We start from the raw sequence: 27,803 nt of genomic DNA, 5'->3' as shown, positions 1-27,803 counted from the left end.
TACAGACAGCTTTCTATTTTATTAAAACTGCATCACTCAAATTCCTGCAGGGGGAAAAAAAACATCAACTTTGTTATTGCCAATGCAAGGCTCTATCTTCTAGCACTTTGTTTCCTTCTGAAACAATGGGATTGGGGCACAGGAGGTTACTGAAGAATGCAATTATTGTGAGGCAACAGAGTTGCCTGCAATTGGGAGCTCTGAGTAGGCGGCTTATCACAATCAGTGGCAGGAGATATGATTCAGGCTACTCTAGAGAGACATGAGCAATCCCCTTAGGACAGAATCTGCTCTAATACTGTGAGAAGTGTGGCCCTTCACAGAAAAGATGGGGATTCCTGCTGAACTGAAAAGCTGCAAGTGACCTTCCAAGGTCATCTAGTTCAGCCCCTTCAGGCAGAAACCCTTAGAACCCACAGTAATTCAATGATAAGGCAGCCTGAGAGAGGGGGCCTACATTCCAGAATCACTCCAACATTAAGAACTTCACTGCCAAGAAATCCCTCTTGGGTTTAAATACAATTCTTCATGCTATGGCTAATTTGCTTTTGTTTCTGTTTTCTGTTTTCTTCTCCTGAGTGACAAATAAGCCGGTCAAGTAAGACTAAGGCACCAAAGGAAAACAACCTGCCTAAAGGCGGTGAATTCAAAACTAGACAGTTCATTCTATCTCCATTCTTTCCCCCAGATCTAAAGAGCAGCAAATGCTTTTCTTGGCACTGGCAGGAGGCAGCTGGTCTACCTGTTGGCGGACAACTAAAACCCTTACGGCTCAGGGTACAACACACCAGGGAGTCATTTGGTAGTGCCAACCAAAAAGAAAGAAAAGGGTAGAAAAAAAGAGGAAGGAGAGCAGCAATTTAAAAGTCTACAAAAATACTGAGCTACGTGGGTCTGAGCGTGAGGGTGAGCAGGAGGTCTCTTTTTCACCCAGGTAATGATTGTACGAGCCCCATAAGGAGATGGTTAAATCAAACACCGAGATGACTGCTCTTAAGAGGGGGAAAATATGTCAATCACACTTTGCCTTTGACACAAGGAAATTCCTTGAAACTGAGAATGGAGAGTGGAAGGGAGGGAGAATGTCTCCTGATGTGGGTGGCCAGGAAACCGGGGGCCAGAAAAGCATGAGAGGAGAGAGGGAGAAAGAGACAGAGAGGGAAAAAAACACAAGATTGAATTCTAATCAAAATGCTATGAGGCGTTCACACCAGGCCTTGAGAGAATATTAACAAGGTTACCCGAGGGGGGGCCTTTAGCCCCAGGAATTATTAGTGAATATGGAATTATATTTGCACAAACATTACCAGATGCAAGGAGCTAAATGTCCTGCAGATGTGGAAGGAGCCAGCGTATGTTCCAAATAGGCAGCAGCTTTATTTGTTTTACCCTTCTTATAAGAGGCTGGGTAGCACGTTTCTGAGGGGTTACATTTCTGGAATGACCACCATACCACTAGGCCCCCATTTCCCCACTGCTGCTTGCACCAGCTTCAAAAATATCTCAGCCCAGGACCACATGGAGTGTCCCTGAAGCAGGTTTGACAAACTTACCAGCTTACCTCTACCGCCTCCAGGTATCATAGTGCTCCCTGGGGATCATGGTGCTCCCAGAAGGGATTTTCTGAAAGATGCATATGTTCAGAGTCAGGTAAATCACAGTACTTTCAAAGAGGAGTTGTACACTCAAGTGTAACCGGCTGACATTGGGGGAAAACACCCAGAAAAAACAGAAGGAACAAAGAGTTTCCTTCTGATATGCCATCATCACGTCCTCAAGACTCAGTTTAATTTAGACTCACCGTTGCTGAAGGAGACATATCTCGTCTCTGTGTTTGGACAAGCTGTTGCCTTCCAGAGTCTCCTGAATTTGTAACCCCAAATCCCTACCGTTATTTTGCTCACGTTGAGTAATACTTGCCAATATGGGGGACAGAATTGTTTGGCATGCCCATATGACACACAGAGGTGGTGGACCATGAAGCTAATGGCATGAGCCCCCTCCAAGGCCCTGGTAGGAGTTCTAGCAATGTGTGGGCATGGTTATATGTTTTTGTAAAGTTTACAAAATTAAAGTATTTGACATTAATTCATTAACTGGTGACTGAATTGCCCACTGCCACTTCTCCCTTTGTGTAGGCTGGCTTTTGGAGTTGAGTTGAAGATCCATTTAGCTTGAGTGCCATGCGATGTATTGTGTAGCTCACATCACTTATAGGTGATGCTAGCCACTGGGTTGTCGGAATGGATTTCAACTCTCTTATCCACTGTTCACTCAGTGAGCTGGAGTATCATGGTATATATCATGCTGGGATGTGACTGCATTCTACAATGCCCAGCCCTGAGATTAGGAGGACAGAGGAGGAAAGCAAGAATTGAGACGTACAGAGTCAGAAGCTAGTCCATGAAAGACTTACCTAAATCTTAACTCTTTCGTGAAAAACCTTGTTAGAACTTTTCCCAGATTTGACGACAATCGTAAAATTGTGTGTGACATGACAAGCAAGTCGCGATACTGAAAAAATTGTTTCTAAACTATTGATAATAAAAAACAGATTTTGACAAATCATCCTAGAGGAAAGTTAAAATACGCTCTCATTCTCTGTATATATTCCAGAATTTTTGTCAAATGAAGAGGCCATCAGAATATACAGCACATATATATATATTGTGTATGTGTACACATACACATAAAACACACCAAACAGGTATTGTAGGTAGTTAATAAATTTAAACATCATGTCGTTTTTCTGGATTTTGTGATGTTTGTGGTTACTGTCAGTTTGGCGGTTTTTTTAAGTGATTTGTTATTTCTTTTCTCATTCGAATTATTTGCTTTACTATATAATTTTATAAACCAGAACTGTGTATTTTCTGTGTGTGTGTGTGTGTGTGTGTGTGTGTTCTTTTTCTTAAAGATGGCCTCCAATATTGTCTAAGCTTTAGACCCAATATGACCCAAATTTGCTTTTGGTGCCACACACCATGTAAATATTTAGCGATTTTTTTTTTTATTATTTCACTCATCAACTTACAAGGTAGGACTTGTTTTAAAAGTTTTAAAAAAGAGGAACCTCAGACTTTTAGTCATGGTTTCTATGTGGATTTGAATCCAGGGTCTGTCTTATGCCAAAGGGAGTAGATTCGTCTTGGCCCTAACTGTATTCACTAGCCCCACCAGAGGGCATGCTGAGTCCTTAAGTAATCTTTCTGTGCTTTATCTAGTCTGGCTTAAAAGGCTTCTGCTGACACCTTTCCCTCTACCACCCTAACCCATCTGTCCCCTGAACTACCTCCTTGTTAATAGATCTGAAAGACCTCACTGTCAGAAAACTTTTCTTCACTTCCTCTCCATTACTCTGAAATGTGCCCCACGGACCTCTTGGTCAATTCCTTCTTCTTGTGGCATTTGACGAATTTTTTGTGGTGTTTACACTCCATAGAAAGAAACAGAAAAGATATTTCAATTCATCTGAGTGGAAGGACACACCATCTCTGAAATATTGCTTCTTTAATTAAAATTCAAAACACACCTCTTCCAAGAAGCCCACCACATTAATGGCAGGCAGCAAAATCCCCACACCATCCTTTCAAGCTATAACTTACTTTTGGCTCTTCACAACCACACTGGAGGTGTTTGCTTATGTTCTCTTTCTTATTAGAAAACTCGAGATTAGCAATGCCTTACAATCTTTACTACTTAAACTTAAATGCGTATTTGGATTCCAAAATTTTTGTGGGAACTCCGTCAAACGTTCATACTATGTGAAAGGAAGTGAAGTCTGTTTTTGTCCTTCAGTACACCTCAGTATCGATCGTGTTGCTTCCAAAATGAAAACTATGCAAGTTCATTTTGTGTAAAAACAGAAAACCTCGCTTCTGTGGTGAAACAAAAGCTCATCAGCAGCCTGGCCTGGTTCTCCCAAATTCTAATGCACAGCTTTAACTCTTTCAGTGGGTAATAGCGGCGAACAAAAATGCTTCAGTTTCTCTATCTGTGAAATAAGAATTGTGTTATTTCTTGCCCATTTGCTTCACAAAAGTCTCATGGGGAACAAGAGTTAGATGATTAATGACTTAAAGCTCTTAGGCAAACACAAAGTGCTTAATAAAAATAACCCCTGGTTGCCACAGTGATAGGCACCAGTGACCTGATGCTAAACCCTGACTGAAATGGAAGGCAATTCAGATAAACTTTGGGCCCTGTCCGTGAATTCGGGCTTCTTTTCCCCTGGTGAGGACAATCTGGTCTCATGTTCCTTGACTTCCTCCACTGACGGGCCCCTGCTTATGGCCCCTGCAGGCTCAACCCCAACCCCCAAGTTATATGAAATCTAGCTTCCTGGTTGTGGAGGGGCAACATGTGGGAGCCCATAAAATGCACCATTGTGAGGTCAATATAATTTTATCCTCCCCCTTTCAGGGAACATGCTCATACCACAACATTATTAAGAAAACTATTTGAGATCAAAACTCCATTTTTCATCGAGGTTAGGCCCTTACTAAGAGAAGTCCTTGCATAGCCCTGAAAAGAGTCTCCGAGTGAGCAACATTTCCTGTCATGACTGAAAGAACTAGAGTATGCTTGAGGAGTAAGTGTATCTCTATTGGCAGAAACCGTAAAGTTATTTTAAAAGGAAACAGGGATTCAGGCATATTTTTAGTTTATTGAACATAATCTATTCCTGGACTCAAACCTGATGCAGAAATTCAGAAAACTCAAGGTGCGTGCTTACTCAACCAATTCCGCTGTACATTGGACTGTCCTGTCCTAAAGTGGCTTTTTAAAAAGTCCCTCTTTAAGAGAATGAAAGAAAATAAGAGAGTTCCTAGCAGAGAAAAGAACCACAGCTTTGTCATGTGTCATGAACCAGAGGACAAAGCAGTGCAATGAGTTTGGGCTTTGGAATCAGACAGACCTCGGTTTAGAATCTCAATAGTATCAGTTACTAGCTGTGGGAACTCGAGCAAACTAAATCTTCCTTGAATCCATTTCCCTGTCTATAAAGAGGGACAAGAATCTCTGTATCATAGAGCAATAGTGAAGGCTGAATTAGATATTGTATAAAGTGCCTGGTAGAGTACCTAATTTACAGTAGACAGTTAATATATGATAGCTAGTCATAATCATGAGAACGAAAATAATATATTCCTGGACAACCCATAAATCAACAAATGGTCTTGAGGATCAATGTGCTGGGCACTATGGGAAAGGAAAATACAATGATTCACACAAAATGAAACCTACCCTCAAAGATCTGACCATTTAGTTTCATTTTTGAAAATGTTAGTAAAAATATGTCTTTATGTAGTCTCTGCTTTTGCTTAAAATATACGCCAATCATAGCATAGGTTTTGACCCATGCTATGATGGGTCTAAAACTGTGCAGGTTGTAACTACTATACCACCATATACAAACTCCTCAGAAACAATACATACCATAAACTGCATGTTCAAAGGAAAGGGAAATGGGAAGAAAAAAAAAAAAAAGCCAACATCTTCAGCTTTGTAACCAGAGCACTAACCAAAACGGTAATTATGACATGGAAGATAAGCCCAGGAAAGCAGATCAGCTGGAGGCTGCCTCAGGGGAAATTTTAAAATGCATTAAAACAATAACATGTGACTTCTGCTTCTGACCAAGATGGCGTATCGGGGACTAGATCTGCCAAAAATAAATGCCTGGGCAAACACATGAAACAATAACTCTCAAGATTAGTGGAAACAAGCAATGAAGGCCAATGGTCTCTGAGTGATGGAAAACAAACACTGGCCTGAAGAGATAGAGCTGTGAGTCCAGGTAAGTCAACGTGGCTGGAGTTCTCATCGTAGAGGACTGGAGATGAGAAAATTGTACGGAGAGAGACCTGAGATCCACAGAGGGTCCCCTTCAAGATTTCAGTCCATGGCTGATCAAGCATGTGAGCGGGGAAATCTACCTGAGGCCAGAGAATGAATCATCTTACAGGATAAGAACAAACTGTCCCAGGTTCATACAGAGCCAGGACAGTGGCCATTCCCATCATCCAGAGTGGAAAACCTCATGATTCATGAGGCTGAGATTAGGAAAAAGAAAGTTCCGACCTCAGCAGTGGGGAAAAACAAACCCTAGGCTAAGTTCTGGTCCCACCAAACACAGCTTAAAAGCAAGACCCAAAGGTATCAAACTGCTTCCAAATATTTTAACCATATTCCAGAATAAAATTTTATAACACTTTTAAGAATATAAAAATATCCAACATCTCATAAGATAAAATTCATAAAGTTGGGAATCTAATTAAAAATTTGACCAAGCAAGCTAAGAATCAGAAAAATAAAACCTATAATAAGGAGGAAATTTAAAAAATTTTTTAAATACCAAAAATGACCTAGATAATAGCATTACTAAATAAGGACAGTAAAACGGCTATGATATGTGTATTCCACATGCTCAAAAAATAAGTACAAAATATCAAACATATTAAAGATATGAAAGATTGTTTAAATTTGTTTTAATGTTTATTTATTTTTGAGAGAGAGAGAGAGAGAGAGAGAGAGAGCAGGGGAGGGGCAGAGAAAGAGGGAGACAGAATCTGAAGCAGGCTCCAGTCTCTGAGCTGTCAGCACAGAGTCCAACACGGGGCTTGAACACATGAACCATGAGATCACAACCTGAGCTGAAGCTGGACACTTAACTGACTAAGCCACCTAGGCACCCCAAGATATGAAAGATGGTTTTTAAATTGAACTTCTATAGGGGTCAACAAAAATGTCTGAAATGCAAAATACACTGGATGGGGAGAACAGCAGAAGAGACATCCTGGAAGGAAAGATGAGTGAATTTAGAGGCGCAGAAATAGAAACTATGCAAACTGAAGCACAGAGATTAACAAAAAGAAGAACAAGGAAGAAATAAAGTGTTGTTGAACCATGGGACAACTTCAAGTGGCGAAACACGTGTGAAATTGGGAGCCGTGAAAGGCAAGGCAGGGGGGCAGACACAGAATATTTGAAAAATGAATGCCTGAGATATTTTCAAACTTGGTATAAACTCATAGTTCTAAGAAACTGAATGGATTTCAAGCACAAGAAATATGAAGAAAACAACCCAAAAATGCATCATAATCAAATTACTTAAAACTAGTGATAAAGGGAAAATCTTAAAAGAAGGCTGAGACAGATGATGTTTTACACACAGAGAAATAACAATAAGGATACACAAGAGTTTTGTCAGGTGTTCTTCAGGTGAGAAGCTAGTGTAGGATACCCTTAAAGTACTCACAGAAAACAAGCCTAAACTAAAAGATGACCCACCTGTGATCATCTCAATAGAGGAAAAAACATTCGACAAATTCCAATATCCAGTCCTGATTTTTGAAAAAAGTCTCAGCAAACTCAGAATAGAGGAAAATTTCTCACCTTCATAAGTAGCGTCTACAAAGAAACCTACAGCTGATATCATACTTAATGGTGAAAGACTAAATGGTTTTCCTCCAAAATCAGGAATAAGTCAAAGATGTCTGTTCTACTACTTCTACTGAACATTATCCTGGAGGTTCTGGCCAGCACAGGAGGAAGAAAAAGAAATAAATGATGTCCAATTGGGAAGAAAGAAGTAAAACTGTCTTCATGCATGGATGACATTGTCTGTGTAGAAAATCCTAGGGAAACTAAAACAAGCTACTCAGCAAGCTTGCAAGACACAAGTTCAAGATACAAAACATAATTGCATTTCTACATACCAGTAACAATGAGAATTTTTAAATCCCACTTACAATAGCATCAAAAATATGAAATAGGGATAAATCTGACAAAAGCTGTTCAATATTTGTATACCACAAACTATGAAACATTACTGAGAGAAATTTTAAAAGACCTAAGTAATTGGAGCATTACACTACATTCATGAATCAGAAGATCTGATGTCGCCACCATGTCAGTTCTTTCCAAACTGATACACAGATTCAATGCTTTCCCTCTCAGAATACCCACAGTGGTATTTTGTGTTTTGTTTTTGTAGAATTTGACAAGATGATTTGAAAACTGATACGAAAATGACAAGGCTCTAGAATACTTAAAACACGTTGAAAAGGCAGACAAAACTGGAGAACTTACACTACCTGAGTTCAAGGCATACTGTAAATCCATAGTCATCAAGGAAAATAAGTAGGCAATATATTTGAGAGGCCACGGGTAGACCCACACCTGTTGGTCCATGGATTTTTGACAAAGACGCAAAGGCAATTAAGTACAGAAAAGATAGTCTTTCCATAAACAGTGCCGGCACAATTTTACACTCATATGCAAAGAAGTGAACTTTGATCCATAACTGGAAATTAACTCAATATAGACTATACGTCAAAATGTGAAACTTAAAATTACAAGACTACAAGAAACTATTTGCTGAACGATTTGATGTAAGTTACAGGTATCGTGACATTTCAGCCCTGAGTACTTCAGCATGTGTCTGAAACACCGAACGATTATACTCTTTCCATGTTACTGTTATCACACCAGTAAACACGGATACCTAATATACAATCCATATTCAGATTTTCTCAGTTGGCCCAATAATATCCTTTTCTTGTATCTTTTTCAATCCAGGATCAAACCAAGGATTATGATTACATGTAAGATTCCATGTCTCTTTACTATAATCTCAACTAGTCCCCCTCTCTCAAGTCTTTAAACACTTTTATGACATTTTTCAAAATGTCATTTTATGACATTTATCAAAAGCCCATGCCAATAGTCTTGAAGGATGTTCAATAATCTGGATGCTCTTATTGCTTCCTCAAGGTTTTTTGTTTTGTCTTTTTGAGAGAGAGAGAGAGAGAGAGAGAGAGAGAGAGAGAGAAAGAACGTGTACACGAGCAAGGGAGGGGCAGAGAGAAGGAGGAAGAAAGAGAGAATCCCAAGCAGGCTCCACACTGTCAGCACAGAACCCGATGTGGGGCTTGAACGCACAAACTGTGAGATCATGACCTGAGCCAAAGTCAAGAGTCGGACGCTTAACTGCCTGAGCCACCCCGGGCGCCCCTTGATTCCTCAAGTTTTGATGCAGGTTAAATATTTTTGACAAATATGCTACATAAGTGGTGGTATACACTTTCCGTTGTATCACAGTAGCTACACCTAATGTCATTTGCCCATTGGTGCAAAGTTTAACCACCTGGTTAAGTGCCATCTGCTGACTCTCTTCATTGTAAAGACACCTTTTCTCTTTGTAATGAATAAGCCATCTGTGATGTGATATTTTGAGATTTATGACTACTGTGCTTTCCAATAACCGTTCACTATTGACAATCCTTTTTTTGGGGGGGGGTCTTCTATTTTTAAACTGAGATATAATTGACATATAACATATGAGTTTCAGGTAGGTGTACAACATAATGATTCAACACACGTATATACAGTGAAATGATCCCCACAGTAAGTCTAGCCACTACTGATGATCTTTACCTGAACCAATTATTGTATTGCTGGTTGCAAATGGTAAACGTGTAAATTTTATCATCCCTTCTATATATATTAGTTGGCATTCTTCTGTAAAGAAGAGCTTTCCTCCCTCCCCTTGCTTTTGTTTTTTGCTTTGTTTTGTTTTAGTATCACTATGGACATAGGGACTTTTAACGTCAGCCCCCTCAGGACTGCTCCTGTGTCCTTTAGACATGTCTTTTTTTTTTTTAATGTTTATTCATTTTTGAGACAGAGAGAGAGACAGAGCATGAGTGGGGGAGGGGGGAGGGGCAGAGAGAGAGGGGGACACAGAATCCGAAGCAGGCTCCAGGCTCCGAGCTGTCAGAGATCATGTCCCGAGCTGAAGTCTGATGCGTAACCTACTGAGCCACCCAGCAGCCCCTAGACATGTCTTTTGTAGCCTTTGAACACGCCCTGGATTTCTGGTACTATATATTTGGGGCTCATCTTGCGCTTCCCCTGCTCCAAACTTAGAATTGGCCATCTGCCCAGGGGGCCTTGTTGTTTAAGAGAGTAAAGAATTGTATTTAGAAACTAAGACCTAATTTCTAGGTGTGCCCACTGCTACTGACACAGAATTCATCATGGCGCCCTCCAATTTCAGGGTTCTCCCTCACCTTTCCCCACTGTGTATATATTCTAAACAGGAAGGACCCGAGTTCCTAACTCCCTCAACACGATTTTTTCTTTTGCTCTATCCCACAATACAAATACGGTAATTTCAGTACTCTAATGCCAATCCTAACAGCAAACCTACTAAGTTCCAAGGTTTGCTGCTGATCTTTTGATCCTTAGGCTGTCTCTCATTCAGATTACTGTGTCCAAAAGTTACTTTAATTCTGTTAACCTGCATGCTCATGTTACCAATTTGATAAATGATTAGGTTTACTTTTTTTTCTAGTTATTTTGATTTCAGGGTTTGCTTCTTTCAGTCTTCTCAGTTTAATTTATTTTTTAATGTGCAGCACATTTACATAACTCAAAAATTCAAACTAAATACAAAGATCCGCCCAGGGATACTGTACCCCCATCCCTATTTAATCTAGCTTATTACCTACCCCTTATCTTACATTAGGTTAACGGTGGGTAGCCTATCGTTTTGGATCTATCCTTCCTGTGTTTATTTTTTGTAAAAATATTTTTATTTTCCTTCTTTCTAACAACAAAAACTAGTATATTACGTACACTCTGTTGTACTTGCTGTTTTTCACATAAGAGCATATCCTGGAAATCACTTCGTATCAGGTCACGGGGTCTTCCTCACGGTCTTTTATGGCTGCATCATACCCCATTGTGTGCATATGCCATAGTTGACTAGTCTCCAGTAGAAGGAAATTAGGTTCTTTCCATTTTTGTTGCTATCATAAATATTATCACAATGAATAATTTTCATTATGTTGTTTCCTTTTTATGTGTCCAAGAATTATTTATTAGTTTGCTAGGGCTGCCATAGCAAAATACTATAGATTGGGTAGCTTAAACTGCACAAATTTATTTTTTCCCAGTTTTAGAGACTAGAGATCCCAAATCAAGGTGTTGGCAAATTTGGTTTCTCCTGAGGCCTCTCTCTTTGGCTTGCAGATAGCCACCTGCTTGCTGTGTGCTCACATGGTCTTTCCTCTTACTGTGTAATGTCCATGTCTAAATCTCCCTTCTAATAGGGACACCAGTCACATCGGGTTAGGATGCACCCATACAACCCAATCTTGCCTTAATTACCTCTTTAAAGGTCCTGTCTGTAAACACCATTGCATTTTGAAGTAGTGAGCATGAAGACGTCAACATATGAATTTGGGAGGGGACACAATTCAGCCCATAAGCAAAGGTAAATGCTAGAATTGTCAAATTCCATTTCATTGGGCTTGCCCAATTTTGTACTACCATTAACAATTAAGCACTTCTTTTTAAACTCCTTAAAATACGATGGAAAGAACTACTGCTTAGCAGCAGACACACTAAAGGTTTTTCCTTCCATACGGAAGGTTATAATTTCATTCCTGTCATTCCCGCTGTCCTTGCCCAGGATAGTCATGCTTGAGTTCCACAAATTCCATGTTTTACTGGCATTATTTTCCTATTTGCCTATTGCATATGAGATACCAGACATTATAGAAACATCTCTTGTAGCAGACCAGACAGGACTTTAAATTCTTGTGACTCAGATTTTTTCCCCTCCAATCTGGATATTGTTTTGCAAAGAATTCCTGCCCAGAAACACTTCTCTACGGTAATGATTCTGAGGGTGGGATACTAAAGAAAATGTGTACACGTGGGCATAGATCCAAGTTTTCCAGTCTGTGTGAGAAAAAGAGGAATTGAGCGCACTCTAGTCTAGCAGAATTTAAAGGGAGTAGTGCAGACTGTATTGTCCTTTGGGTACAAGAGAGGAGGACTAAGTGCAGTGCTTGACCACTGTTCCTTGCTTTGTAAGTGTATCCTGTAAAAATCAATTCTCATTCTAGGGCTCATCCCGATCTCATGGGGGGTGGGGAGATAGTAACACTGTAAGAGATTTATAACTATCTCTAGCCTGCTGCATCTTGTTAGCACAGGGTTACCTCCCCCGGTGCTCCCCAGTAGGTAGCTAGTAAGGCATAGTCCTTTCCCCTCTGTAAGCCTGCCCTTATCAGAGCTCTGTCTCTGACTGTCCCCTTCTGTGGTCTTATTTTGATGAATGGTCTCATATTCTGGGCTCTGCTTTGCAAGTAGAATCTTATTCCCTGAACAGTTACAAACAAGTGTTCTTAATCTCTTTCATCTTTTTTAATTACAAAAAAGGAACATCATCATTATGTCATGTCTATATAGTACAGACGTCTATGAAAACAAAAAGTTAAAGTCTTCCCCTGAACCCCAGAGGTAACAAATTTCCAGCGATGGGAGCAGTTGGGAAACATACTCGCATGCATTGCTGCTGAGTGTTTACACTGGTTAACAAGTTGGGGTCTAAATTAGGAGGTAATTATCAATATGTAAATATATGTAAGCTCAGAATTAGTCATTCCACTTTTAGAAGTTTACCCTGCAGATATATTTTCTTTTGTGCACAAGTATATATTTACAAAGGCATTCAGTAGAGTATTGTTTCCAAGAGTAATGATCTAAAAACAATTCAAATGTGGACCAGAAAGAGATTGTATAAACAGTTAATGGTATTTTCACTCAGTGGAATACTCTGAAGCTCGTAATTGTCTTTTAAACTGAAATAGAGATGTTTACTGATATGTAAGGATGTTTAAGGCACAAGAAGGGAAAAAATCCAGTGTAGAACCTGTACAGAAAGAAAGCATGTGGTTGTCTGTGACATCTTTGTAATATGCATAGCCGTCTTCAGGAGGGATGTAAAACAAATGGCTAACAGTGTTTCTTATGTCAGTGGGTTCAGCAGTCGGGGTAGGATATTGAAGAACAGAACATTTACTTCTTGTTTGGTACTTTTCCTTACAGTTTTGTTTTGTTTTGTTTTGTTTTGTTTTGTTTTGTTTTGTTTTGTTACCATATCCAAGTATTCTTTTTAAAATGGTACTGGATCAAAAATATATACATAGATGGATGGAACAGAATAGAGAGCCCAGAAATGAACCAACACTTATATGGTCAATTAATCCACAACCAAAGAAGCAAGAATATTCAATGTTGAAAAGATATTCTCATCAACAAATGGTGCTGGGGAAACTGGACAGCCACATGCAAAAGAATGAAATGGGACCACTTTCTTACACTATACACAAAAATAAACTTAAAGTGGATTAAAGACCTAAATGTGAGACTGAAACCATAAAACTCGTGGAAGAAAAAATAGGCTGTAATTTCTATGACATCAGGCATAGACGCATTTTTCTAGATATGTCTCCATAGGCAAAGGAAACAAAAGCAAAATTAAGCTACTGGGACTACACCAAGACAAAAAAAACTTCTGCACAGCAAAGGAAATGATCCACAAAACAAAAAGGCAACCTATTGAATGGTAAAAGATATTTGCAAATGATATATCCAAAAAGAGGTTAGTATCCAAAATATATAAAGAACTCCTACAACTCAACACCAAAAAACAAATAATCCAATTAAAAAGGGGCATAGGACCTGAATAGACATTTTTCCAAAGACATACAGATGGCCAACAGATACACGAAAAGATGCTCAACATAATTCATCATCAGGGAAATGCAAACTAAAACTACAATGAGCTATCTGTCACCTCACACTTGTCAGAACGACTAAAAATCAAAACACAAGAAACAAGTGTTAGTGAGGATGTGGAGAAAAAGGAACCCTCATGCACTGTTGGTAGGGATGCAAACTGGTATAGCTACTGTGGAAAACAATATGGAGGTTCATCAAAAAATTAAAAATATAAATGCCATATGATCCAACAATTCTGCTACCAGGTATTTACTCAAAGAAAATGAAAACACTAACTCGAAAAGATATGTGCACTCCTATGTTTACTGCAGCATTATTTACAGTAGCCCAGATATGGAAGCAACCAAGTGTCCATCCATAGATGAATAAAGAAGATGTGGTGTGTACATATAATATAATGGAATACACTCAGCTATAAAAAAGAATGAAATCTTGCCATCTGCTATAACATGGATGGATGTAGAAGGTATAATGCTAAGTGAAATAAGTCAGAGAAAGAAAAATACCATATGATTTCACACATATATGGGATCTAAGAAACAAAACAAAGGAATAAAGAAAAAAAGAGACAGACAAAAAACAGACTCTTGAAAACAGAGAACAAACTGGTGGTTGCCATAGGGAAGGTGGGTAGGGGGGTGGGTGAAGTAGGTAAAGGGGATTAAGAGTATCATGATAAGCACTGAGAAATGTATAGAAGTGTTGAATCATTATATTGTACACCTGAAACTAACATAACACTGTATGTTAATTATATTTCAATTAAAAAAAAAGAGCAGAAGAAAAAATATACAACTCACCTCTATAGCTCTTCTGGGGGGGGGAGGAAGAAACAAAAGAAAAGAAAATTTTTAGAAAGTATTTTAAAAAAGCAAGTTCGATGTTCTTGGACATAAAAAACTTACAGTTCCCTGTTAAGTAAATCATAATGCATTTGTTTACCACTGTCCTCTGAAAGCTTTCTTTTCTTCTTCCTTTTCAGTAGCCATTCTACATCATGGAAGAGAATGGTTGAGTTTTGTCTAAGGCATAGTAGAACTGGAAGGAAAAAGAAAAGCAAGTTGGGCTTCGTCTTACATAATTCCTCACTGTGTTATAATAACATATCTAACTTCCCAGGCAACATACCAAGAAACACTTAAGCAAAAAGGAAAAGGGCAAGAAATTTGAAGTGAGGCACTCTGGATGCAGATGTGCAGAACATCCGCCTCCCCAACCATGGCACTCGCATTCTAATTGTTCCATGTTTACTTTCTAAATCCCGGAGACCAGGCATACTTTTCTCATACCAAAACTGCATTACAGTTGGAAAAGGTGGATGCTTAGTTACTTTGCTATTGGGGAATACTCGAGCAGTATTTCTTTGGGAAAGATCAAGAATTATTAGAACTCACTAGACTAAGGCTTTATGAAATAATATCCAACCATCCTGGACCTACAAAATTTTTACAGGCACACAGAGAGAAAAGTCTTGGTTAACGCTCACAGCTGGCCAAGATGAAAATCAGACATTGGATGCACTGGACGACAGGGCCATCAGTACCGTATTCTGAGAATTCACAGCTGTATCTCTGAGTTGCAGCATACATATGATGGTTGGCCATCTCATTCCACAGCACTGACATCTTCTAAAAGTATGGCATCTGTAAATTAAAATGAAATGAATATTTAATTTCATTTTCAGAGTATTTAGAAGTATTTTGCAATTCCCCTGGAGAACTGCAGCTCCTTGGACTGTTGCAAAGCCAGGGCTAGCAATCCCTGCCAGAGAAGACAACTGGCGTCAGCCACGTGAGGAGTCAGGAATGGTATGAAATGGCACCAGGATGTGTCACTGTCGCTTGTTTGATTTGAATTTAAAAAATTAATCAAGAGTTGACTTCCTAAGATAGGTGCCCAAACAGTGGTATTGTTCAAAGATTTCTGGCAACCTGCATCACCAATTGAGTGAAAGCAAGGCCCAAGTACTTCCCTCACCATCCCTTACCAATTCCAGCAATGGAAAGCCACCTGTGCCCTGGCTAAGCCCAGAACAGCCGAATGCTCTGTGCGAGTGACCACTCCTCCTACCATCCCTGATGTCTGCTTCAGTCTGCAAGGGACTGAGCGCATGGGCAGTCTCTGCTACAGTTCTGTGAGAGCAAAACTAACATCTGCAGCCCACTTTAGAGTTTTCAAAGCATTTTTCCCTCCTATATCCTGTGCTCTTCCTCATACACAACCACAAGTATGAGGGCAACTCAAGTATGGTTTTTGTTATGTACTCAACCTGTATCCCTGCTCAGCCTGTCAAATCAGGCTGAAATGTCATTGGCCAGTATTTATTTGAGAACTGCCAGGACATTTTTTTGTTTTTTCCTTAGAAATAATCAATTAAAATTGAAAACCATTTTCCAGCCTTCCAAAACGAGAGTTTGACTTTAGATATCTCAAACTTTGCCTTAAGTAGTGCCTACGTTGTATGATACCATTCAATTCAATGAAGCAATGATTTATTAAGCACACTCTGTGTGCAGGGCATGTCCCATGCAACCTCAAGCAGGACTAGTTGCTGCTCTAGAAGGATCTGAGGCGTCCATGGAGAACACAGACAGGAGATGGGATAGGGGATGACAGACCCTGTGAAATATGGGAGCATCAGGATGGGTGCTAACCCCATCTTGGGAGAAGAACATGTCTCGTGTGGCTTGACAATAGATAGCCACCGCATCTTCATGGGATGTTAAGGAGAAACATACTGTTTGAATTATAGGAAGTGGTGTGCAAGCATCCTCTCTGGGGGAAAGCAGAGGAAAGCTTGCATATTCACCCCTGGGCTTCGTCCGTGTTCATCATTAGCCCCTCCCTTATCTCATCATGGCCTTGACTCCTCGTGAGCTGCGCAGGATACTGGCTCTCAATAGATTCCTGGGAAACGTCTGAAATGCTGTGTCATACCAAGGCGTGGGATGCAGTGAGTGAAGGGACCGGGGGCAGACACTGGCCTGGGGGGAAAGGCATCCACAGAACAACTGGCTCTGTTCAGCAAAACACCAGTGGCCAGGGACAGGCAAGCCCAAAGGGCCCCAACCTTGGTAATGATCAAACCACTCCACTGAGATGTTAATTTTGGGATTCTCTACTCACAGTCCCCTCCTCACTAATACCATCTTCCAGGCAGGGTCAGATACCCACTCTGGGCCTCCACCAGAGCCCTCACTCCTCTCTGGTGGCACTGGCTTTCAGTGGAGCAACCCTCTGTTTGCTTGTCACCCCTATTAAGCTCTAAGTGTGTGTAGTTCAGGAATTTGCTTTTATCTCTAGTGTCTGCCATAATGCCTGGTTCAGAGTAATGCTCAGAAAATATTTGTTTCTATTTTTTAAATTAAAAAAAAAAACTGGGAATCCTCAAATTAAAGTAAAATATAACAGACACACTTAATCCCACTGCTTTTTTAAAAAATGACATAAAGATGTAAATGTTCCCCTTTCATATCCTCCTGTTTCCTTTGCTAAAAGGGACCATATCACTATATACAGTGAATGTTGGTTAAGTGAATTCATAAAGGAGTAAACAAGTAAATCTAATCGAGTTGAAGAGACCAAAGGAAGGGATGTCAGAAGTTAAGTCAATAATCAGAAGGATCATCTCCCCATGTCAAGATTCTTAATGTCATCTCATCTGCCCAGTGCCTTCTGCCATATTTCTGGGCAGTAGGATGTAGGCAGAGCTGAAGCCCATCTTTCTGTCTACAAGGGGGTCCTTGTTACCAGTCCACACTCTCCCTCTAAGGGGCAGATGGACCTCACTCACCTTCCTTCTTTGGATCTTAGTTTCCTTACCTGTAAACTGGGGAAACTCATTCAACAAGTGCGTTACTAGCCATCCACATTCTAGGCTTGAGAGGTACAGAATAAAATGAAATTCTCTGCTCCTATGATGCTTATGTTCTAGAGGAGGGGCAAATAAATTAAGTAGAATATGTTAGATGGTAATAAGGGTTGAGGACTTGTGAGGAGACCAGTGTGTCCAGGCAGAGCAAGGTAAGGGGGGGTGGTAGTGAGGAAAGAGGCCAGAAAGGGAGGTTGGGAGAATGCAGATCATTTGGGCCTTATAGGTCTTGGAAAGGACTTGGGATTTTTCCCAAATGACATGTAAAGCCACTGGAGGTTTTGAGCAGAAGGGTGGCTGTAATCTGACATATAGTTTAATGTGTTGCTCCGGCTGCTAATTACAAATAGACTGGAAGGTTCAAGGGAGAAAGCAGGCAGAGGTATTAATACCTTATTTGCTTTAATTTCACCTTTTGGTATGCCTTATTCATGTCTATGGCCATGCTTCCTTCATGCAGTTATCTCTCCTAAGGGCACCCTGGTCCTCTTTCCAATTCAAAATCCCATCCAGTACCTTCTTCAAGAGCTGCTCAGTCCTCTCCTCAGAGCTGTAAGGGAACTCGGGGAACTTGTTATCCCCTGCTCTCAACTCAGGATGAGGAAACTGGGCCCCAGGCCCTTAGGAAGCCTGTCCGGGGTTGTACAAGTAGCAAGTAATAGAGCCAGCATTGCCCTTGAAGCGTGATTCGAGGGAAAGCAAAAGGCCTTTTTGATACAAAGATGTTTTCCCTGGAATTCTTTTGCTGTTTGCAGCTTCCCTCATTAAATTGTGATGTGGAAAAGCGCACAGAGTATCTTATTCAGTTTTGTGTACTTAGCACCTGGCCTGGTGCCTGGGTTAGTGACAGACCCCCATAGGTATTTGCTTATGTGTAAATAACAGAATGTCAAGCCCTCAAGAGTCTGGTGTTTATATATGTCTCCCCACCGCACCCCACTGCCTCATGGTATTAAATGTCAGACAACTGGAAAGGTCTAAGAATCTATGAGAGCTAAACTGAGTGTTCTAGGAAATGAGACCTTGTTATTGTAATGAAAGGCGTGGCACCAGGATTGGAGTGGGATCTCCCAATCATCATAAAGGTCAGAGCTGGAGACCCCTTCTTTCTCCTTCCCTCCTTGATTCCCAAGCAATTCTAGAATAAAAAGGATAACACAGGTTCTGAAGGGATGTTATTCTTCGAGGAGAAACCACAGTCCTATTTTGAGTGAACTCCTGTGCCCAAGGCATGCAGGTGATAAGTGACAGTGAGGATGTAATCGCCAAGCGTAGCTAAGGCTGGTGTGGGAGCGGTGTGTGTTGACCTGGAGACAGGCCCTAAGAAGCGCATCCTTGTTCTGCCAGTGACCCTGTGGACTCATATTGAGTTATCTAGTTGCGAATATTTTTTTTAATGGGCAACTTGAGTTCACACTACCATGTCCACGCTCAAGAATGGCTCCTATCCTGCTGTATTTTTTTTAATTTTTTTTTTAACACTTATTTTTGAGACAGAGAAAGACAGAGCATGAACGGGGGAGGGGCAGAGAGAGAGGGAAACACAGAATCAGAAGCAGGCTCCAGGCTCTGAGCCATGAGCCCAGAGCCCGAAGCGGGGCTCGAACTCACGGACCACGAGATCATGACCTGAGCTGAAGTCGGACGCTGAACCGACTGAGCCACCCAGGTGCCCCTATCCTAATGTATTTTAACAAGTTGACAAGAAATCTTCCCTGCAGTACTCAGCTTCCCCAAGGTGGGATCCAGCCTTTATCCTCTGTGGATCCCAGTACTTTAGACAGTCCCAGGTTAATAGTAGGTGGTCAGTAAGCAGAGAAAAGAAGGAAGGCAGGATGGGAAGGTGGGAGTCGGGAAAGAATGCCGGTTTCCCAGTTTCTCTAAGTTTTCAGAGTGGGAACTAGTAAACTACAGCCAGGAAAAGAAGGTGATAGATGTGATAACTATAAGAGGTATCACTATGATGACTCAAGATTGCCTTTTTAGTCCTTTAGTTTTATGGGCATGCAGTTAGCATGCGGTAAATGATTTCTGAGTGAGTAAATACTGTGAACGAAGTAACAGCACCTTTCACTAACAAATTTTACGGTAGCTGGTTTCCCATCTCCTCTACCTCCAAGGTCTCTGCCCGGGCACTAGCTGCCAAACTGGCCCCCACCTCGGAGATGCATGTGGTGTTAAAGACTCTTCATTTCACCTTTCCTTTGAATTTACTATCTAGTGATTTCCTCACTGACAGTATGCTCTTCAAGTTAGTCACAGTTTGGCTCAATTCCTCCAACACCGGAGTGTAATAGGTAAAGGATCACTGAGTCCCAGCTGGATCGTCTGTCCAAATGGGAGTATATTTCATCCTATCTGCCCAAGTACCAGGAGATCCTTGGTTAAAAAATGAGACACCTGCATGATCATAAGCTTACACAGTTAAGGGCTGGAAGGACCCTTGAGAATCAGCTGGTTCAACCACTCCCATTTTTTCAAGGTAAAAAGCAGGCTGAGAGGCTAAGGACTTTCCAACGCCACTTTGCTAGTTGTGGCAGAGTCAGAACTGGGTATAAAACCCAGTGTTCTTCTCAGGACACCCACTGCCTACTGGAACACAAGCTCTTCTCTCTTGCTTCCCAGTGCTTCAAGCCTGCTGATGGAAGTTGCTCTTCTTAGATGCAAAACTGGTATGGACAGATCCTTAAGAAGAGATGCTGGCAAACAGAGAGCTTGATGATAAACAGGGAGATGATGCAAACACAAGAACTGAATCCAGAAATAAATCATATCTTCACAATAGTGTTTACAGAAATTGCACTTTGAATAATTTCCATAGAAATTATTTTACCCGCCACAGGAATGTTGCTCCCTCCCACAGGGATTTGACCAAACAGAAAGAGAAGCAGAATGGAGGAAAAGCAGTAATTTAGATTTATATATAAAACATTAGTTGGAACCTAAGTAATAACCCTCAACTAATCAGAATATTTTATGCATTCTGCTTTTTAGTGGAAAAGAGCAAACCACAAGAAAGCAGGCATATATCAGAGATTTTAAAAATGCTTCCAGGGCTTATTTTAGGCTTAAAATTTTTCCCTCCAATTCCCTGCACTATCTTTAAAATATCCCACTGCACACCTCCCTCTTCCTCCTCACATGTGCTCATTTGCTCATTTAATCAATCTGCCAATATTTATTGAGCCCTCCTCTGATGTCCCAAGTACCCTGCTATGTCAGAGGTGAAAACATGGTCTCGCCTTCAAATGTAATGCCTGGTTAGAAAGTTAACCTAATACGCTTTAGATTTTTACCATTGTTTCAGAGTTATATTTCTAGCTTTGTAAATGGATAGTGGCTCTGTACTGAATATTTCCATTTGGACTTTCAAGATCCACTGTTCCTATTTTGCAGCTGTTCTGTGCTTCTGGGAAATGGGAAGTGGTGGTGGGGGGTGGGGAGGAGAACTGACATTTATGGACCAGATAAATCATGTTACTTCATCCTGAGGTTCAGCAAATGGGAGGAAGCAAACGATCAGATCAGAGGATGCGTAGAGAGAGGCAGGGCTGCCCCACCCCCACCTCATTCCCCACACCTGCCTAGCTGTGGGTGGACACTGGCTACCTTCCTCTCCTAAAATCACAGCAACTGCTTGATAACCCTCTACTAGAACTCTTGGGTTAGCAGCTGTTACATGAGTCACTGATTGCCAATTACAAAATAATGACTGTGTTTCTGACAAATAACGAAAGCAGTACAGTTGGGAACCCAGTGGGTTGCCCTGACGTAGCTAGAGTGAATGAAAATGGGTTAAGATATTCTTCTTACTTACACTTTGGAAGATATGTGGAAAGCCATTTCCTGCTCACAGTTGGGTGAGAAAAGTTGCATATTCCCTGTCTTTCACAAACCTAACCCTTCCAAGACAGAAGGAATAGGGCCCATTTTATTTGGTTGAGAGTAGCTGCCTGGAGCTGTCTTGGGAAAATTTTGCAGCCCATTCTCAATATCTGTATGTCAGTATCTGCCATGGGCACGTGGTCAGGGGATGTGCTCTGAAATGTGGATCCTGACTATAATACCTATTTCTGTACCTCTAAATGAATCTGATTTGGGACAAAACAGAAACTAGTTCCTAAAATCACAAGAGTTACAACGTATGTCATCTAGCTCCCCCCATTTTTTGTTAATACACTTGACACACGTTATATTAGTTTCAGGTATACAACATAGTGATTCAACTTCTCTATACTATGCTTAACTTCTCTATGCTCACCAGTGTAGCTACCATCTATTACCATGCTACATTATAATATCATTGACTGTATTCCCTATGCGGTGCCTTTTATTTCCTTGATTTATTTGTGCTACAGCTGGAAGCCTGTATCTCCCACTCCCCTTCACCCATTTTGCCCATCCTTCTACCCTTTTCCCCTCTGGTAACCATCAGTTTTACTCTGTATTTATAGGTGTGATTCTGCTTTGTGTTTATTCATTTGTTTTTTAAGATTCCACATGGGGGAGATCACATGATGTTTGTCTTTTCTCAGTCTGACTTATTTCACTTAGCATAATACCCACCCATGTTGTCTCAGATGGCACGGTCTCATCCTTTTTATGGCTGCATAATATTCCTGTGTGTGTGTGTGTGTGTGTGTGTGTGTGTGTGTGTGTGTGTGACATCTTCTTTATCCATTCACCCATCAAGGGACACTTAGGTTGCCTCCATATCTTGGCTATTGTAATTAATGTTGCAATAAACATAGGGGTGCATATCTTTTTGAATTAGCATTTTCATTTTCTTTGTAGCCCTAGCCCTTTATTCATTTTATAGATATGAAAAAAGAGGCACATGAAAGCTAAATGGTGCACTGAGATCAGTAATGGGGCTAGCATCCAGAATTTCTCCAAGATCATGCTCACTTCTACTTATTAAAGACAAAAAGTGAAGACAATCACAGCTGACTCCAACCATCACTGGGTTTCGGAAAAGTCCAACAGACTCTAACTGGTTAAGATGGGATTTGACTGAGACAGTGAGGTTAACACGTCCCTTGTTTCAGAGAGATCTTTTCATGTTGTTTTTAGAAAGATCAAAATCTAAGCATTGTGTCTCACTTTAATAGCTCCTAGCATTACACCACGGAGATAGAGTATGCGAAGGGATCAATGGAGTTTGATTACATAGACAAAACAGAAAGGAGCCTATCTGAAAGACACTCCAGGAAGCTTTGTCCAGACCTACTTCTTTTTGTAAAACATAAGTGGGGAGCCCATTATGAAGTAGCTGGGAGTGATTTAAAAATACAGGGGTGCCTGGGTGGCTCAGTCGGTTGAACGTCCAACTTCAGCTTGGGTCATGATCTCAGTCTGTGAGTTCGAGCACCGCATCGGGCTCTGTGCTGACAGCTCGGAGCCTGGAGCCTGGAGCCTGCTTCGGATTCTGTATCTCCCTCTCTCTCTGCCCCTCCCCTGCTCATGCTCTGTCTCTGTCTCAAAAATAAAAAAAAATTTTTTTAATTAAAAAAAATAAAAACAGAACGAGTGTGCAGACAACATAAAGATCTTGTCTTCGGGGCCATACCATTTGGAGCAGCTATGGCATGCAAAGGGAGACAACAAAGAAAAATGCTCTTTTAAAACTTTAATTTGCTAGTTTCTAAGCTCCATTTCTTCCACGGAACATCTTCTCCTAAGACTGAGGGTGAACAATGGAGATAGAGAATATTGAAAGTTGTCTTTTACATTTCCAGAAAATTATTTGCCCCATTCTGGATCCATAGTCAAGGGGGCAAGTCTCTTCTTTGAAGACTTGTACTCTGATGTTGAAACAGCCATTTAGGCTGAAATGAAAACATCTTCAAAATACTTTAGAAAGCATTTGAAAAAAGTTAGAGAGGGAGGGAGCCAAACCATAAGAGACTCTTAAAAACTGAGAATAAACTGAGGGTTGATGGGGGGTGTGAGGGAGGGGAAAGTGGGTGATGGGCACTGAGGAGGGCACCTGTTGGGATGAGCACTGGGTGTTGTATGGAAACCAATCTGACAATAAATTTCATTTAAAAAAAAAAAAGAAACAGCCATTTACAAAAAAAGTATAGAGAGAAACTATTAAATATGAACAGGAATCCCCAGGTCTGCACCAGCCCCATATCCTATTCCTGGGATCCCACGCTAAGGACTCTACAAGCAATGGAGTCGTTTGTCTGAAGACTGAGGCATGCAAATCATTCACTTCCTAGCTTTGACTCTCTCCACCCCTCCCACCTTCTCCCACTCCCAAATGCTTTCATTGTTGTGGAGTAGCTAAGTCCTTAAGAAGTTGAATCTGGAAAAAGCTATGGCCTTGGCCCTTAATTTTAAGGAAAAGGTGCTCTGAGAAAAATTCTGTTTTGCTATTCACATCACTAAGTCTCTCCCTTAATTTTGCTAGATGGCATCTTCTGGGGGGGGAAAAGTGATAGTAATGCCTCCTTTAAACCTCTAAGTCTCTTTTTCCAAAGACCAGATGGGCCTTCTGACTATGATCCTCATACAAAGATGGTATAATGTACACTTCCCCAAAAGCTACTAGGGAAAAACAGCATCTTTTAATGTTAGGGGAGGAGAGACGAGTGCATCAACACTTTAAAAATTAGCCGTTGAGTTGCTCTGACTTGGAAGCATGACACAAATATGTGCCGTTAGATGAAACCTTGCCCTTGCATCAGTCCTGCCTCAGCTACTTCAGCTTTACAGTGGTGTCTGTTACTGTAGAGCACTTGTCTATCCTGCACCTTATTGGTTGTGTGATTTTTGTCAAAGTACTTAATATCTTTGGACGACTTTCACCACTATGAAATGAGGGCTAGAACTAGATAATTAAGCCAAAGGTGGGGGGAGGGGAAGAAATTATCTCCCCGTCATTATTATGGTTTCCCACATACTTTGATGACACTCTGATGAAGTGATCTCATTCAAAGGCGGACTCTGCCTCACTTTGATTCAGATCCTCAGAATGAGTCCAGCCTAAGATAGCATGGCTGTACCCCAAATTATGAAGAGGAAGATTTACCTTCACTGTGGAATCTCTTCCTCTATATTTGAAAAACATATTTAATATAAAGGAAAAGCCAGAGGTGAATGGATTGTGCTTTAAGTAAGTTTTGAACATAGATGCCATCTAGTCTTTGCAGTCTGCAAAATTCTTCTTTAAGTGAATAAATGTGTAGGGCAACTCTCCATTACCTTGATCAGCATCTAATACCAACCTGACACTTAGAATTAAATTAGAGAGACAAAATTGGATACTTTGAGACTTGAGGGCTGATTATACTACTAGAGCTGAAAGTGGATTTAAACTCTTTCCTTATCCCATTTAAATCTAACTAGATATAAACTCTCCATTACTGAGGAATAAAGGTGTGTCTGCAGAGGTGGAGGTTCCCCTTGATGTTCTTGGACAAGGAAACCTAATCCTTTCTTCTGACACACATGGTTGCAATAGAAAGCGTTCCCCAACTGCCAGTCTGGTTTTAATCTATTGTTTCAAGCAAGATGGGATTTGCAGGGAATGTTAAGGAAAGAGCAAAATTACCAGGACGTACTATAAAAGTGTTGATGAGAAATCAAATTTTAAACAAGTATCCAAAATAGCATGCACGGACAGCTGCAGACACACAGTGTATGCCATAAGCACAGGACTATACAAATTTTTAATTCTAAGTATATTTGAGGTAAGCTTTAAGTACAACATTTAGATCTCATTTTATTAAAGTTATTCGGCTTACCAAATGAGAGCAGTGTGAAATATTGCCAATAAATACAGCGATGCTTCATTTAAACAACACTGTTGGACAATGAAATATTCCATGAAGTGAACTTCTCAGGTAACCAAACTAACCCTGCAGTATACAAACTTTTAAAATGTTAATCACTTTGTATAGAAACATTTCAAAAGTGTATTACACAATGGTTCATTAAACGGTACGCTGAATAACATACCTTTTCCTGAAGACTCAGGATTAACATTTAAAATACTCATTAAAATAGGCTGAATATATTGCACTTCTTAGAAGAGCAGAAGGCAGTGGGCTTAGACAATAGTGAGCTTTTTCATGATCCTTTCCCAACGCCAAAGATTTCAGAACGCCACATAAAAAAAGTACAACAGACGAAACTAACTTGCTTTAAATAAATCCAGTGTCTTTTCCGCTATCAGCTGTCCCTCCTGGCTATTAAAAACATACCAACCTCTGACAATTAGTTACATACTTGGTCAAAATAAAATTTAGATATAAAAGATGTGCCTTCTCTGTGCAAGGTAGCACAGATGCACGGGGAAATGTAAGAAACATAAAACACAGTCCTTGGTCAAGGGGCAACCTGGCTGGCTGAGTGACACTCAAGAGTCACCGGTCACCTCTGTGGTGGGAAGCAATTACTTCTAAGTTTGAAAATAACTTGTTTAAAAAATACAGATACGACCCCCCCTTGCTTGCGTGCCCTCTCTCTCAAAATAAATTAACATTAAAAAAATACAGATATTGAAGTTGTTACACTGTGTTCCCATACACCTTCTTCAATGGGAGTATGCCTTGGAAATATCTCCCGTGGAAATATTATCAGCCACGTGAGTTTTTGTAGAAAAAAGACTAAAAATACTGCTTGAGGAGATAAAGTGGACAAGCCTTGGACAGCTTTCTATTGTAACCCTCATCTTATTGCTAGGCTTTCTCGCACAATCCAGAGGGCTGAAGATGTCACAAGTCCAATCTTACTAATTCCTAGGGTCATTTAATCTAATTAATAACATATCTGTAAAAAACTGTATTTTAATGCTTTGCTGTATATACAAGTACAAAACATTTCTAAAACTGCATGTTTACTTTTTTTTAAATGTTTATTTATTTTTAAGAGAGAGAGAGAGAGAAAGAGTGAGGAAGGGACAAAGAGAGAGGGGGACAGAGGATCTGAAGTGGACTCTGTGCTTACAGCAAAGAGCCTAATGCGGAGCTCGAACTCACGAATGGCGAGATCATGACCTGTACTGAAGTCAAGAGCTGAACACTTAACTGACTGAGCCACCCAGATGACCCACTACTATATACCTTTATAATGATCAATCATCACTTCCACTGGCAAAGTCTTTCCTGGGGTTGAGTAATACCACATTTGGGGGGGTTTAATTATGTTTTGACTAGTCCTTTTAATTTCCATCATCTGACCGCTTCTATTCCACACACTACCTGGTGGTCTCAGACTTCCTTACTTTCAACTACTATCTGTTTTGCAGTTTGGACCTCTCTCCTGAGCCCCTGACCTATTTAATAGTCATCACATATGGAACTACTGCACACGCCTCAAATTTAAGAGACAAAAGCAAACTTCAACTGATTTGTACAAGAATAAGTCTTGATTTCCTTCGGATTTTTTTTTTTTTTTTGCTTTTATCCCTCCGATTCCTTCTCTGCTTATTTCTACATTACTCCAATTATGCTTGAATTTCCACCAGTACTTTGTACCACTATTAAGAGATTGTAATGGATGGTTCTAATTCACACATTTTGTTTTAACCTGTTAAGATTTCAGCTGCTTTAAGAGTACAGGCATCCTTACTCATCTCGTACATCTCCCTATGGAAATGTGGTAATTGTCAGTACTTGTTCAATGGATAAACACAAGAAAACACATAAAACTCTGACAAATCTCTTCCTGTTATATTTATACTGATTAAGTTCTTTACCATCTGGGAGCTCTTTGAGCGCATTAGCAGAAGCAGGAGCACTGTGTTAATTCTCAAAATTTAACCCAAACACAAACAATTTCTTCTATCAGTATCACCTTCTGAAGCCTTCCCTGGACCAGGCTCAGGCACCACAATCTTAACTACCCCTCTTCCGCAATCTTGGGTGTTTGCTTCGTAACACACCAGTGCATCGTTTATTTACCTGCTACCCATCAGGCCGCATAAGACAGATGTCTTTGCACCTTCGGTACCTAGCAGATGGCAGGGTTTAACAAACGTTTGTAGATGGAATGAATTAATGAGGCCACATTAAGTCTCAAAGGACCACTTACTGCGCTCTAACAGGATTGGGAAGGCCCCATTCCGAGAGAAACTTCTTAAAAGATGCCTCTGGATGGCTAGGATCCGAAAGGCAATTTATGGGCTTTCTTCCAGTCTAAAACGCTGCTACTACTGTCCCGGGAGGAAATTCTCCCACCATGAAGCCTACACAAAGACTAAACTCTAGCGGAAACACTAACGCCAAGCCCCACCCCGTTCCTGTCCCCACCTGCTCTGCAAAGACCCGAGTCCCGAAAGCAGCGGCACCGCGGCACGCCCGGATACACGCGCGCATGC

At 40.6% G+C, this 27,803-nt stretch overlaps 1 long non-coding RNA gene across 2 annotated transcripts; it reads right to left on the bottom strand.

Annotated features, from left to right (window-relative positions):
• Window positions 1-27,725, bottom strand: LOC111561804. Of its 2 annotated transcripts, none has more exons than XR_002744698.2 (5): window positions 27,518-27,725; window positions 15,089-15,245; window positions 14,545-14,640; window positions 14,403-14,415; window positions 1-1,623 (listed from the first exon to the last, which is right to left on the bottom strand). It is a non-coding gene; the product is annotated as an uncharacterized LOC111561804 (long non-coding RNA). The 2 variants fall into 2 exon arrangements; XR_006582959.1 differs by having other exon boundaries at window positions 15,146-15,245.
• Between the last annotated feature and the right edge of the window lie 78 nt (window positions 27,726-27,803).

This window comes from Felis catus, chromosome C1 (genome assembly GCF_018350175.1).
Source record: "Felis catus isolate Fca126 chromosome C1, F.catus_Fca126_mat1.0, whole genome shotgun sequence".
In the NCBI taxonomy this organism is placed as follows: domain Eukaryota; kingdom Metazoa; phylum Chordata; class Mammalia; order Carnivora; family Felidae; genus Felis; species Felis catus.
The sequence above is the reverse complement of the archived record's forward strand: the minus strand, read 5'-3'. Positions and strand labels throughout refer to the sequence as shown.